The sequence below is a fragment of the Triticum aestivum genome, chromosome 4D (assembly GCF_018294505.1).
Source record: "Triticum aestivum cultivar Chinese Spring chromosome 4D, IWGSC CS RefSeq v2.1, whole genome shotgun sequence".
Taxonomy (NCBI): Eukaryota; Viridiplantae; Streptophyta; class Magnoliopsida; order Poales; family Poaceae; genus Triticum; species Triticum aestivum.
The window spans coordinates 359,045,493-359,055,119 of record NC_057805.1 but is presented as its reverse complement, the minus strand read 5'-3'; positions in this window follow the sequence as shown (position 1 = coordinate 359,055,119).

Below are 9,627 nucleotides of genomic sequence, written 5' to 3'. Positions count from 1 at the left end.
CGCTCCGGTTGGCCGGGCGGCGGCGGCGGCTTCGTCCGGCCAGAGCTGATGCGTCCGGCGCGGCACGGAGGGATTTTAGGGTTTTCGGAGACTACGAATGTTTTCGGGAGGGCTCACATATAAATAGGTAGAGGGAGCTAGGAGGCTCCAAATGAGGTGCGGTTTTCGCCCACACGATCGTGATCGAACAACCTAGAGCATGGAAGAGAGTTTGGTGGGTTTTGGGCCAGTTTTTAGGGGGGGTTTTGCTGGACACTCAAATGGACTTTGCGGATGCCCGGTTAACCGTTGGAGTACCAAACGACCTCCAAATGGAACGAAAATTGACCGGTGGACTCCGGGTGGTATACTAGGGCCACTTGACAAGCCCCGGTCCATTCCGAGAAAGTTTGACACCCGCTCACGAAAGAAAACAAGAGGGGTGCACCGGAGGAGATAGGAGCGCCGGATTGCAAAACGGACAACGGGGAAAATGCTTGGATGCATGAGACGAACACGTATGCAAATGCAATGCACATGATGACATGATATGAAATGCATGACATGAACAAAATGCAAAACGAAAAAACAAAACCCGACCACGGCGGGAATATCATAGCACATAGCCGAAAATGGCAAGAGTCGGAATTACAAATATGGAAAGTTACATGCGGGGTGTTACAACACTCCACCACTGCGAGAGGATCTCGTCCCGAGATCTAGGACTGAAAGAACTCCGGATATTCGGAACGGAGATGGTCCTCGCGTTCCCAGGTGGCTTCCTGGTCGGAATGGTGCGACCACTTCACTTTCAGGAATTTGATTGACTTGTTGCGAGTCTTGCGCTCAGTTTCTTCAAGAATGGCAACGGGGTGCTCATGATAAGACAAATCTTCTTGGAGGTCAATCTCTTCGAAGTTGATAGTGCGCTCAGGCGTCTTGAAGCACTTGCGGAGCTGAGACACGTGGAACACATCGTGCACGTTCGCGAAGTTGGAAGGAAGCTCAAGTTGATAGGCGAGGTCGCCTCTTTTGCCAATGATCTTGAAAGGACCCACGTATCTAGGGGCAAGCTTCCCTTTGATACCGAAGCGACGAGTGCCTTTCATTGGAGAGACGCGGAGGTAGATATGGTCTCCGATCTCGAAAGCCAAATCACGGTGCTTACTATCATAGTAACTCTTCTAGCGCGATTGCGCGGCTTTGAGATTATCACAGATGACTTTACACATTTCTTCAGCTTCAGTGATTAAGTCATTGCCAAGAAGTTGGCGTTCACCAGTCTCTGACCAATTGAGAGGAGTACGGCACTTTCTGCCATAGAGAATCTCAAATGGGGCTTTGCTCGAACTCGCTTGGAAGCTGTTGCTGTAGGAGAATGCGGCATATGGAAGAAAATCTTCCCATTTCATGCCAAAGGAAATGACACAAGCCCTGAGCATGTCCTCAAGAATTTGATTGACTCGCTCGACTTGGCCACTAGTTTGAGGATGGAAAGCTGTGCTGAAGCGAATGTTGCTGCCCATGGCCTTCTGGAAGGAGTCCCAGAACTTAGAGGTGAAGATGCTTCCACGATCTGAAGAAATCAATTGTGGAATGCCGTGCAAGGAGACAATTCTGGAGGTGTATAGCTCTGCCAACTGGGCTGCTGTGATGGATTCTTTGATTGGCAGGAAATGAGCCACTTTAGAGAGCTTGTCGATGACAACAAAGATAGCATCATTTCCACGCTTGGACATTGGAAAACCAGTCACAAAGTCCATTTCGATGTGATCAAACTTCCATTCTGGGATAGCTAGAGGTTGGAGGAGACCAGCTGGTCGTTGGTGTTCTGCTTTCACTCTTCGGCAGACATCACATTCATTCACGAATTGAGCAATTTCTCGCTTCATTCGAGTCCACCAATACGACTGCTTGAGGTCATGATACATCTTCGTACTTCCAGGATGAATGGAAAGGAGAGAATTGTGCGCCTCGTTCATAATGACTTTCCTTAGATCACCTTTAGGAACCACAATCCGGTCCTCGAAGAATAAAGTGTCTCTGTCATCAATGCGATAGCACTTGTATTTGGAAAGACCCTTGTCGATACCACGTTTCACCTTCTCCACCATGGCATCAAGGAGTTGTGCCTCACGAATTTGATCTTCCAAAGTAGGAGAGACTATGAGGCTGGCAAGAAAGCCTTGAGGAACAACTTGGAGATTCAGCTTGCGGAAAGCTTCACAAAGATCCGGTTGGAAAGGCTTGAGAATTAAGCTGTTCCAATAAGCCTTCCTGCTTAAAGCATCTGCAATGACATTTGCTTTGCCTGGAGTATATTCAATACTCGGATTGTACTCTTGAATCATTTCGACCCATCGAGTCTGCCTGAGGTTGAGGTTGGGTTGAGTGAAGATATACTTGAGACTCTTGTGATCGGTGAAAATATCCACTTGTGTTCCCAACAAGAGATGTCTCCACGTTATTAATGCATGGACAACTGCCGCCAACTCAAGATCGTGAGTGGGGTAGTTCTTCTCGTTGGGCTTCAACTGACGAGAGGTATAGGCCACAACTTTCTTCTCTTGCATTAATACAGCACCGAGACCTTGGAGAGAAGCATCACAGAAAACTTCAAACGGCTTGGATTCATCAGGAGGAGTCAAGACAGGAGCTGTGACTAGTTTCTCTTTGAGAGTGTTGAAAGCAACGTCACACTCAGGAGACCAGACATACTTCGCATGCTTCTGGAGGAGGTTGGAAAGAGGCTTAGCAATCTTGGAGAAATTCTCAACGAATCTTCGGCAATACCTTGCAAGACCAAGAAAACTGCGGAGCTGCTTGACATTCTGAGGAGGTTCCCAATTCACAATTGCGGACACCTTCTCGGGGTTAACAGCGATGCCCTTGGCAGAGATGATGTGACCAAGGAAAAGAACTTCATCGAGCCAAAACTCACATTTAGAGAACTTCGCATAGAATTGATACTCTCTGAGCTTGTCGAGCACCAATCGCAAATGTTTGGCATGATCCTTCTTATTCTTGGAGAAGACCAAGATATCATCGAGATACACCATAATGAATTCATTGGTATAAGGGTTGAAAATGAAATTCATCATCCGAGAGAAAACTGGAGGAGCATTGACAAGACCGAAAGACACGACAGTATATTCATAAGAACCAAAACTTGTTCTGAATGCTGTCTTGGGAATATCTTCTTCATGAATGCGAATCTGATGATAACCCATACGAAGGTCAAGCTTGGAGAATACTTTAGCACCTTTGAGTTGCTCAAATAGCTCATTGATGTTGGGAAGTGGATACTTGTTCTTGATTGTCTTCGTGTTCAATGGACGGTAGTCGACACAAAGTCGGTCCGTGCCATCCTTCTTCTTGACAAAAAGAACACCACAACCCCATGGAGAAGAACTCGGTCTGATCAAACCCAGACGCTCTTGTTCATCGAGCTGTTTCTTCAATTCCTTCAGCTCGTTGGGGCCAAGCTTGTATGGACGCTTGCAAACGGGTTCAGTGCCTGGCTTTAGTTCGATAACGAACTCAACTGGCCGGTGAGGAGGCATACCCGGAAGCTCTTCTGGAAAGACATCTTGGTACTCACAAACGACTGGAATTTGAGAGATGGCATTCAATTCGCCCTTCTCATTGAGAGAAAATAACCGAATGGTTTCATCACGAGCGGCATAAATAATCACATCCTCAGACGAGTGTGTCAATAGAATTTCCCTGGCAGCACAATCAAGTTGAGCCTTGTGCTTAGAAAGCCAGTCCATCCCGAGAATAAGATCAATATCCGAGTCACCAAGAACCATTGGAGAAGACAGAAATTTATAATTGCCCATCTTGATAGAAACATCGGGAGCCATCATTTTGGTATTCATGAATAATCCCGGAGAGGAAACCGCTATCGGCTTAGGTAGATCAACAGTATGCAAATTGTTCATGGATGCAAAAGGTCTTGATATGAAAAAAATTGATGCACCAGTATCAAACAAGACTTTTGCAGGAATATCATTAACAGGAAGATTACCCATTATCACATCAGTAGATTCCTCCGCTTGAGCTGCATTCATCATGTTCACCTTTGCAGACTTTGGATTATGCTTGACCACTGCATTGCTGGAAGATCTGACAGGAGGAGGAGGAGGAGGAAGACGCCTTTGGTTGAAGCACTTATTAGCATAGTGACCTTTCTGCTGACATTTGTTGCAAGTCACCTCTGAGAGTGGACGGTGATAAGGAGCATTGGACTTTGGAGCTTGATTCTGAGACTTGTTCTGATAGCCAGAGTTGGAAGAACCATGTCCACCTTTGTTCTTCTGCTGGTCAGGCTGACGAAACGGAGGAGGAGGAGGCAACCAGAACTTCTGTTGCTTAGTTGTCACAAGTGAGGAAGAAGAAGACTGAACTGCATCTCTGACTCTCTTCTTAGAAGCCTCACACTTGAGCTGAGTAGCCTCTTGCTTCAGTGCCATATTGTATAATTGATCAAATTGAGTAGGCTCAACAAAAACGAGAGCTAACTGCAGATCCTCTTTAAGGCCACCTCTGAAGTGATAGATCATGCTCTTTTCATCAGGAACGTCTTGTTTAGCGAAGCGAGCAAGTTTCTGAAACTGGATGTTGTATTGATACACAGACATGTTGCCTTGCTTGAGATTGCGGAACTCCTCACGCTTGCTCTCAACAACACTTTGTGGAATGTGGTGCGCTTTGAAATCCTGACAGATGTCAGTCCAAGTGATCACACGACCTCCTCTGGAATCTTGGTATTGTTGATACCAATCAGTAGCTTGGTCCTTGAGCTGGAAAGAAGCGAACTTGACATAGTCCTCAGGCCTGACATTGCTACATTCAAAATGCTTGTTGATGTCCACGAGCCAATCATCGGCATCCGTGGCCTCGGCACAGTAGCTGAAAGACTTGGGCTGATTTGCGAGAAACTGGTTGAGAGTAGCAAAGTAAAACTGATTGTTGCCTTGACCTTGATTGCCTTGCCCTTGAGTACGTTCTTGCAAGAGTTGCAGAATCATCTGAGCATTGGAGTTGGTGGCTGCCATGATAGCTTGCCATGCCTCCGGAGGTGGAGGTGGTGGCGGAGGGTTCGCTTGACTCCCTTCATTGCGATCCGGATTCTGACGCGTTGGCGGAGCCATCCTGAAGAGGGTGACATCCGTTAGCATCTTGATAGACAAATAGATAAGTAGAATCAACGGATAGAAATTGCAACATATAGTCTTCACAATAAACATTCGAACGAAGATGAACGAATGAATTCCGTAGTAAATCATCACACTTCCATAAGTTGAGAAGCCACTTGTAAAAGATATGGAATCAACATATGACTTCGAAGCAACTCGAATACCATAATACAAAACAAAACAAAGTATTGGCTTGCAGAATAAGCCGGAACAAACATATGATAGAAATTTCGTCCGAAGTCTTCGTGGTGGGGCCCACACGGGCTCAATCGTACAGCACCATCATGTACAAGGCTGTGCACATGACATACGAAGCGTCCCCGAGTCGGCATAGCCAAGGACTCTTTAAGACACTACGAGACCACTGTAAAACCAACCGTGTACAGGCGGACCACTAGACGTCGAACCCCAATCTCATATCATGCGTCTGTCGGATAGATATCCTAAGGCTACTTCAATTCCCACTTATAAACTCCCGAAACTTTCTGGTTATGCAATCTGGTGTTGGGGATACAGGGGACACAAAATATATCACACAAACTAGCAATCCCTAGATCCAGCTGTATCCATCTGTCAACACATAACCAAGAAACCTTCGGAAATCGTTTACCTCAACCTTCAAAAAACATCCGTTATACAAGTTATGGCAATACTCCCGAACTCCCGCCCCAGTACTGGGTGGCGTCGAGGTGATCTCACCAACAACTGCATAAAAGAGATTTCGATGTCGGCGAAACTCAGGTATTCCAGAACTGCAACGATAAAATTGTGACGACAACACCTCGGAGCTCAACTCCCCGGGACACTGCCACAACCCCTAAATGTGAGGAGGCACCAAGAACAATGTTCTCATCACAAAACCATCGGAACGATTCCAAGATACCCGCGTGATCCTAAATTTTTTTTGTGAAATTTGAGGAGAGAATAGTCAAAACTTCTACGTTAGGAGACCTCACCAGAGCGACGAAGGGACTGAGGAGTAAAAAGAATCCTACTCCCCGATATATATAATCCTAAGACTCAAAACATTTTTGTTCTAGACTCAACAACGCCAGCGATTCGATCAAGCAGGGGGCTCCTAAGTCGGGGATGGCTCTGATTACCAACTTGTAACGCCCACGATGCGGCTATATCTCCCACGTGTCGAGGCACGACTTAGAGGCATAACCGCATAGTGGTTTTGTTGCAAGAAGGGTCATCTTCACACAATCCCATGTAATGAACAAGAATGGGATAAAGAGTTGGCTTACAATCGCCACTTCACACAATACATAAATATAATTCATACATCACCCAAAATACAACCATATAGACCGACTACGGTCAAAATCCAGATGAAAATAAGACAACCCCAAATGCTAGATCCCCGATCGTCCCAACTGGGCTCCACTACTGATCATCAGGGAAAGACACATAGTAACGACCACGTTCCTCGTCGAACTCCCACTTGAGATCGACCCCAACATCTGCACTGGCATCGTCGGCACCTGCAACTATTTTGGTAGAATCTGTGAGTCACGGGGACTCAGCAATCTCACACCCGCGAGACCAAGACTATTTAAGCTTAACAGAAAGGATGGTGTAATGAGGTGGAGTTGCAGCGGCAATAAGCATATATGGTGGCTAACATACGCAAAAGAGAGCGAGAAGAGAAGCAACGGAACGGACGTCATCTAGCAATGACCAAGAAGTGATCCTGAACTCCTACTTAGGTCATACATAACTCAGACCGTGTTCACTTCCCGGACTCCGCCGAGAAGATACCATCACGGCTACACACGCAGTTGATGTATTTTAATTGGGTCAAGTGACAAGTACTCTACAACCGGACATTAAAAAATTCCCATCTGCCTCATAACCGCGGGCACGGCTTTCGAAAGATATTACCCTGCAGGGGTGTCCCAACTTAGCCCATCATAAGCTCTCACGGTCAACGAAGGATAAACCTTCACCCGAAAAGACCCGATCAGTCTCGGAATCCCGGTTTACAAGACATTTCGACAATGGTAAAACAAGACCAGCAAAGCCACCCGGATGTGCCGACAAATCCCGATAGGAGCTGCACATATCTCGTTCTCAGGGAACACCGGATGGGCAAGACGTCGGGTTGGCATAGACCCTGGTTGCCCAGGGGGCGCCGGACATCGCCCAGTTTGGGCCAGCACTCGAAGGAACACTGGTCCGGGGGTTTAAAATAAAGATGACCCTCGGGCTCGCGAAAACCCGGGGGAAAAGGCTTAGGTGGCAAATGGTAAAACCAAGGTTGGGCCTCGCTGGAGGAGTTTTATTCGAGGCGAACTGTCAAGGGGGTCCCATAAATCACCCGACCGTGTAAGGAACGCAAACTCAAGGAACATAATCCCGGTATATCAGTAGCTAGGGCGGCAAGAGTGGAACAAAACACCAGGCATAAGGCCGAGCCTTCCACCCTTTACCAAAATATATAGATGCATTAATTAAATAAGAGATATTGTGATATCCCAACATATCCATGTTCTGACATGGAACAAACTTCAACTTCACCTGCAACTAGCAACGCTATAAGAAGGGCTGAGCAAAAGCGGTAACTTAGCCACACAACGGTTTGCTAGGAAAGGATGGTTAGGGGCTGACATGGCAAAATGGGAGGCATGATATAGCAAGTGATAGGTAGCGCAGCATGGCAATAGAGCGAACAACTAGCAAAGCAAAGATAGAAGTGATTTCGAGGGGTGGTCATCTTGCCTGCAAGGTTCTCAGAGTTGTCGAAAGCTTGATCCTCGTAAGCGTACTCAACAGGTTCCTCGTTCACGAACTCGTCTCCCGGCTCCACCCAAGACAAGAACACAAACAAACGGAATCAACCACGAGAAATGCACAAGCAACATGGTGCAAAACATGTATGACATGCAAGATATGATATGCGATGCGTATGCATGCTCCGGAAGGAAAATGATGAACAAGGCAGTAACTTGGCAAACCAAGCATGCCACTGGAAATATGAGATGATTTCGGTCGAAATCGATATAAAGATCACCGGAAACGGATGCACGGTTTGCAAATGGCAAGCAAAACAAGAATGACACGAATCTGCAATTAACAGCATGATGGCACTTAAAATGCAACAAGTAACAATGCTACAGCACTCCAACATAGCAACAAAGCACATGGAAGTCATCTACAGGAGATGCTTGACAAAAGATGAACACTGAGCTACGGCTAGTTCACAACATATCAAGCTCAAAAAAGCATGGCAAAAGTGCAAAAGATAACAGGATCACAGACTTAGTGAAAAACTGGACATGGCAGAAAACAGCATCAGGTAGCAATGTTCAGAGCACGAAATCAACATGCCACAGGAACTTAAAATAGCAAAACAAGGCATGGAAGTGTTCTAGTACATGCATATGACAAAAGTCCCTTACTGACCATAAGCCAAAAAGGAAGAGAAGATGTGATGGCAAGCATGTAAACATAGCAAGTTTCGTTATCAGGTTTCAGACTTAGCAGAAAACAGAGCATGGCAGAAACAATAATATGTAGGCCTCTTTGTGAGCTTGATGCAATCACTACAGAGCAATGCATGACAATAAAAGCATACATACAGAAAGATGGCATGTTTATCAAGCGAACCATGGCAAGAGTATAAGCATAGCATGTATGGATCAACTAGAATAAGCTTGGCAAAAATGAATATCATGTTAAGAATCTGCCAGAAATATTTTATAGCAAAAATAGAGCAAGATTGAGTCATGCTATGGCACTCCATAATTGCAAATAAGGGCAGGAATTGATCAATTACAACTATAGCTACAAAACATCCTTACTGAACATCACCAAAATATGCATGTATCTCTCTGTAGCATCAAGTTTACATGGCAACAAAATAACAGCAGACAAAGACTTGGAGAAATTACTAAGTCCCTGAAATCAGAAACATTACGGAGCTGCTAGTCACCACATAGATTACAAAAATACATGGCATACACCCTTGGAAAGATGGAATGGCATACAACAAAACACATGTAGAGCCCATGCCCATAAGATGCACAAATTTAATGATACAAAAATGACAAATCTCCAAGTTCTGCTAAGAACCAGCAGATAACAGCAACTAGCCCTCTTCCAACAGAGATTTGGGCATCAAGATGACCTCTAATGAACATGGTGCAATTGAACAAAATGTAGAGCATCACGAGACGAACAATTTGACATATTACACGCGCGAAATGGTGCTACATGCAAGGAGTTATGCACTGTCGAACATGAACATATGCTGTAGAAAAATATGACTTGGGAAATTTGAGGGGGTCGGGGAAAGTCAAACCGGGCTACTGTACCGATCCAGATCTGGCCGGAGTTGCAGATGGGGCCGGCGACGGAGGAAAGGAGAGGAGGCGGCGGGGCGCGACGAGGAGGAAGGGGACGTCGACGGCGGCGGCTCCTCGGGAGGCGTGCCCCAGGCGGC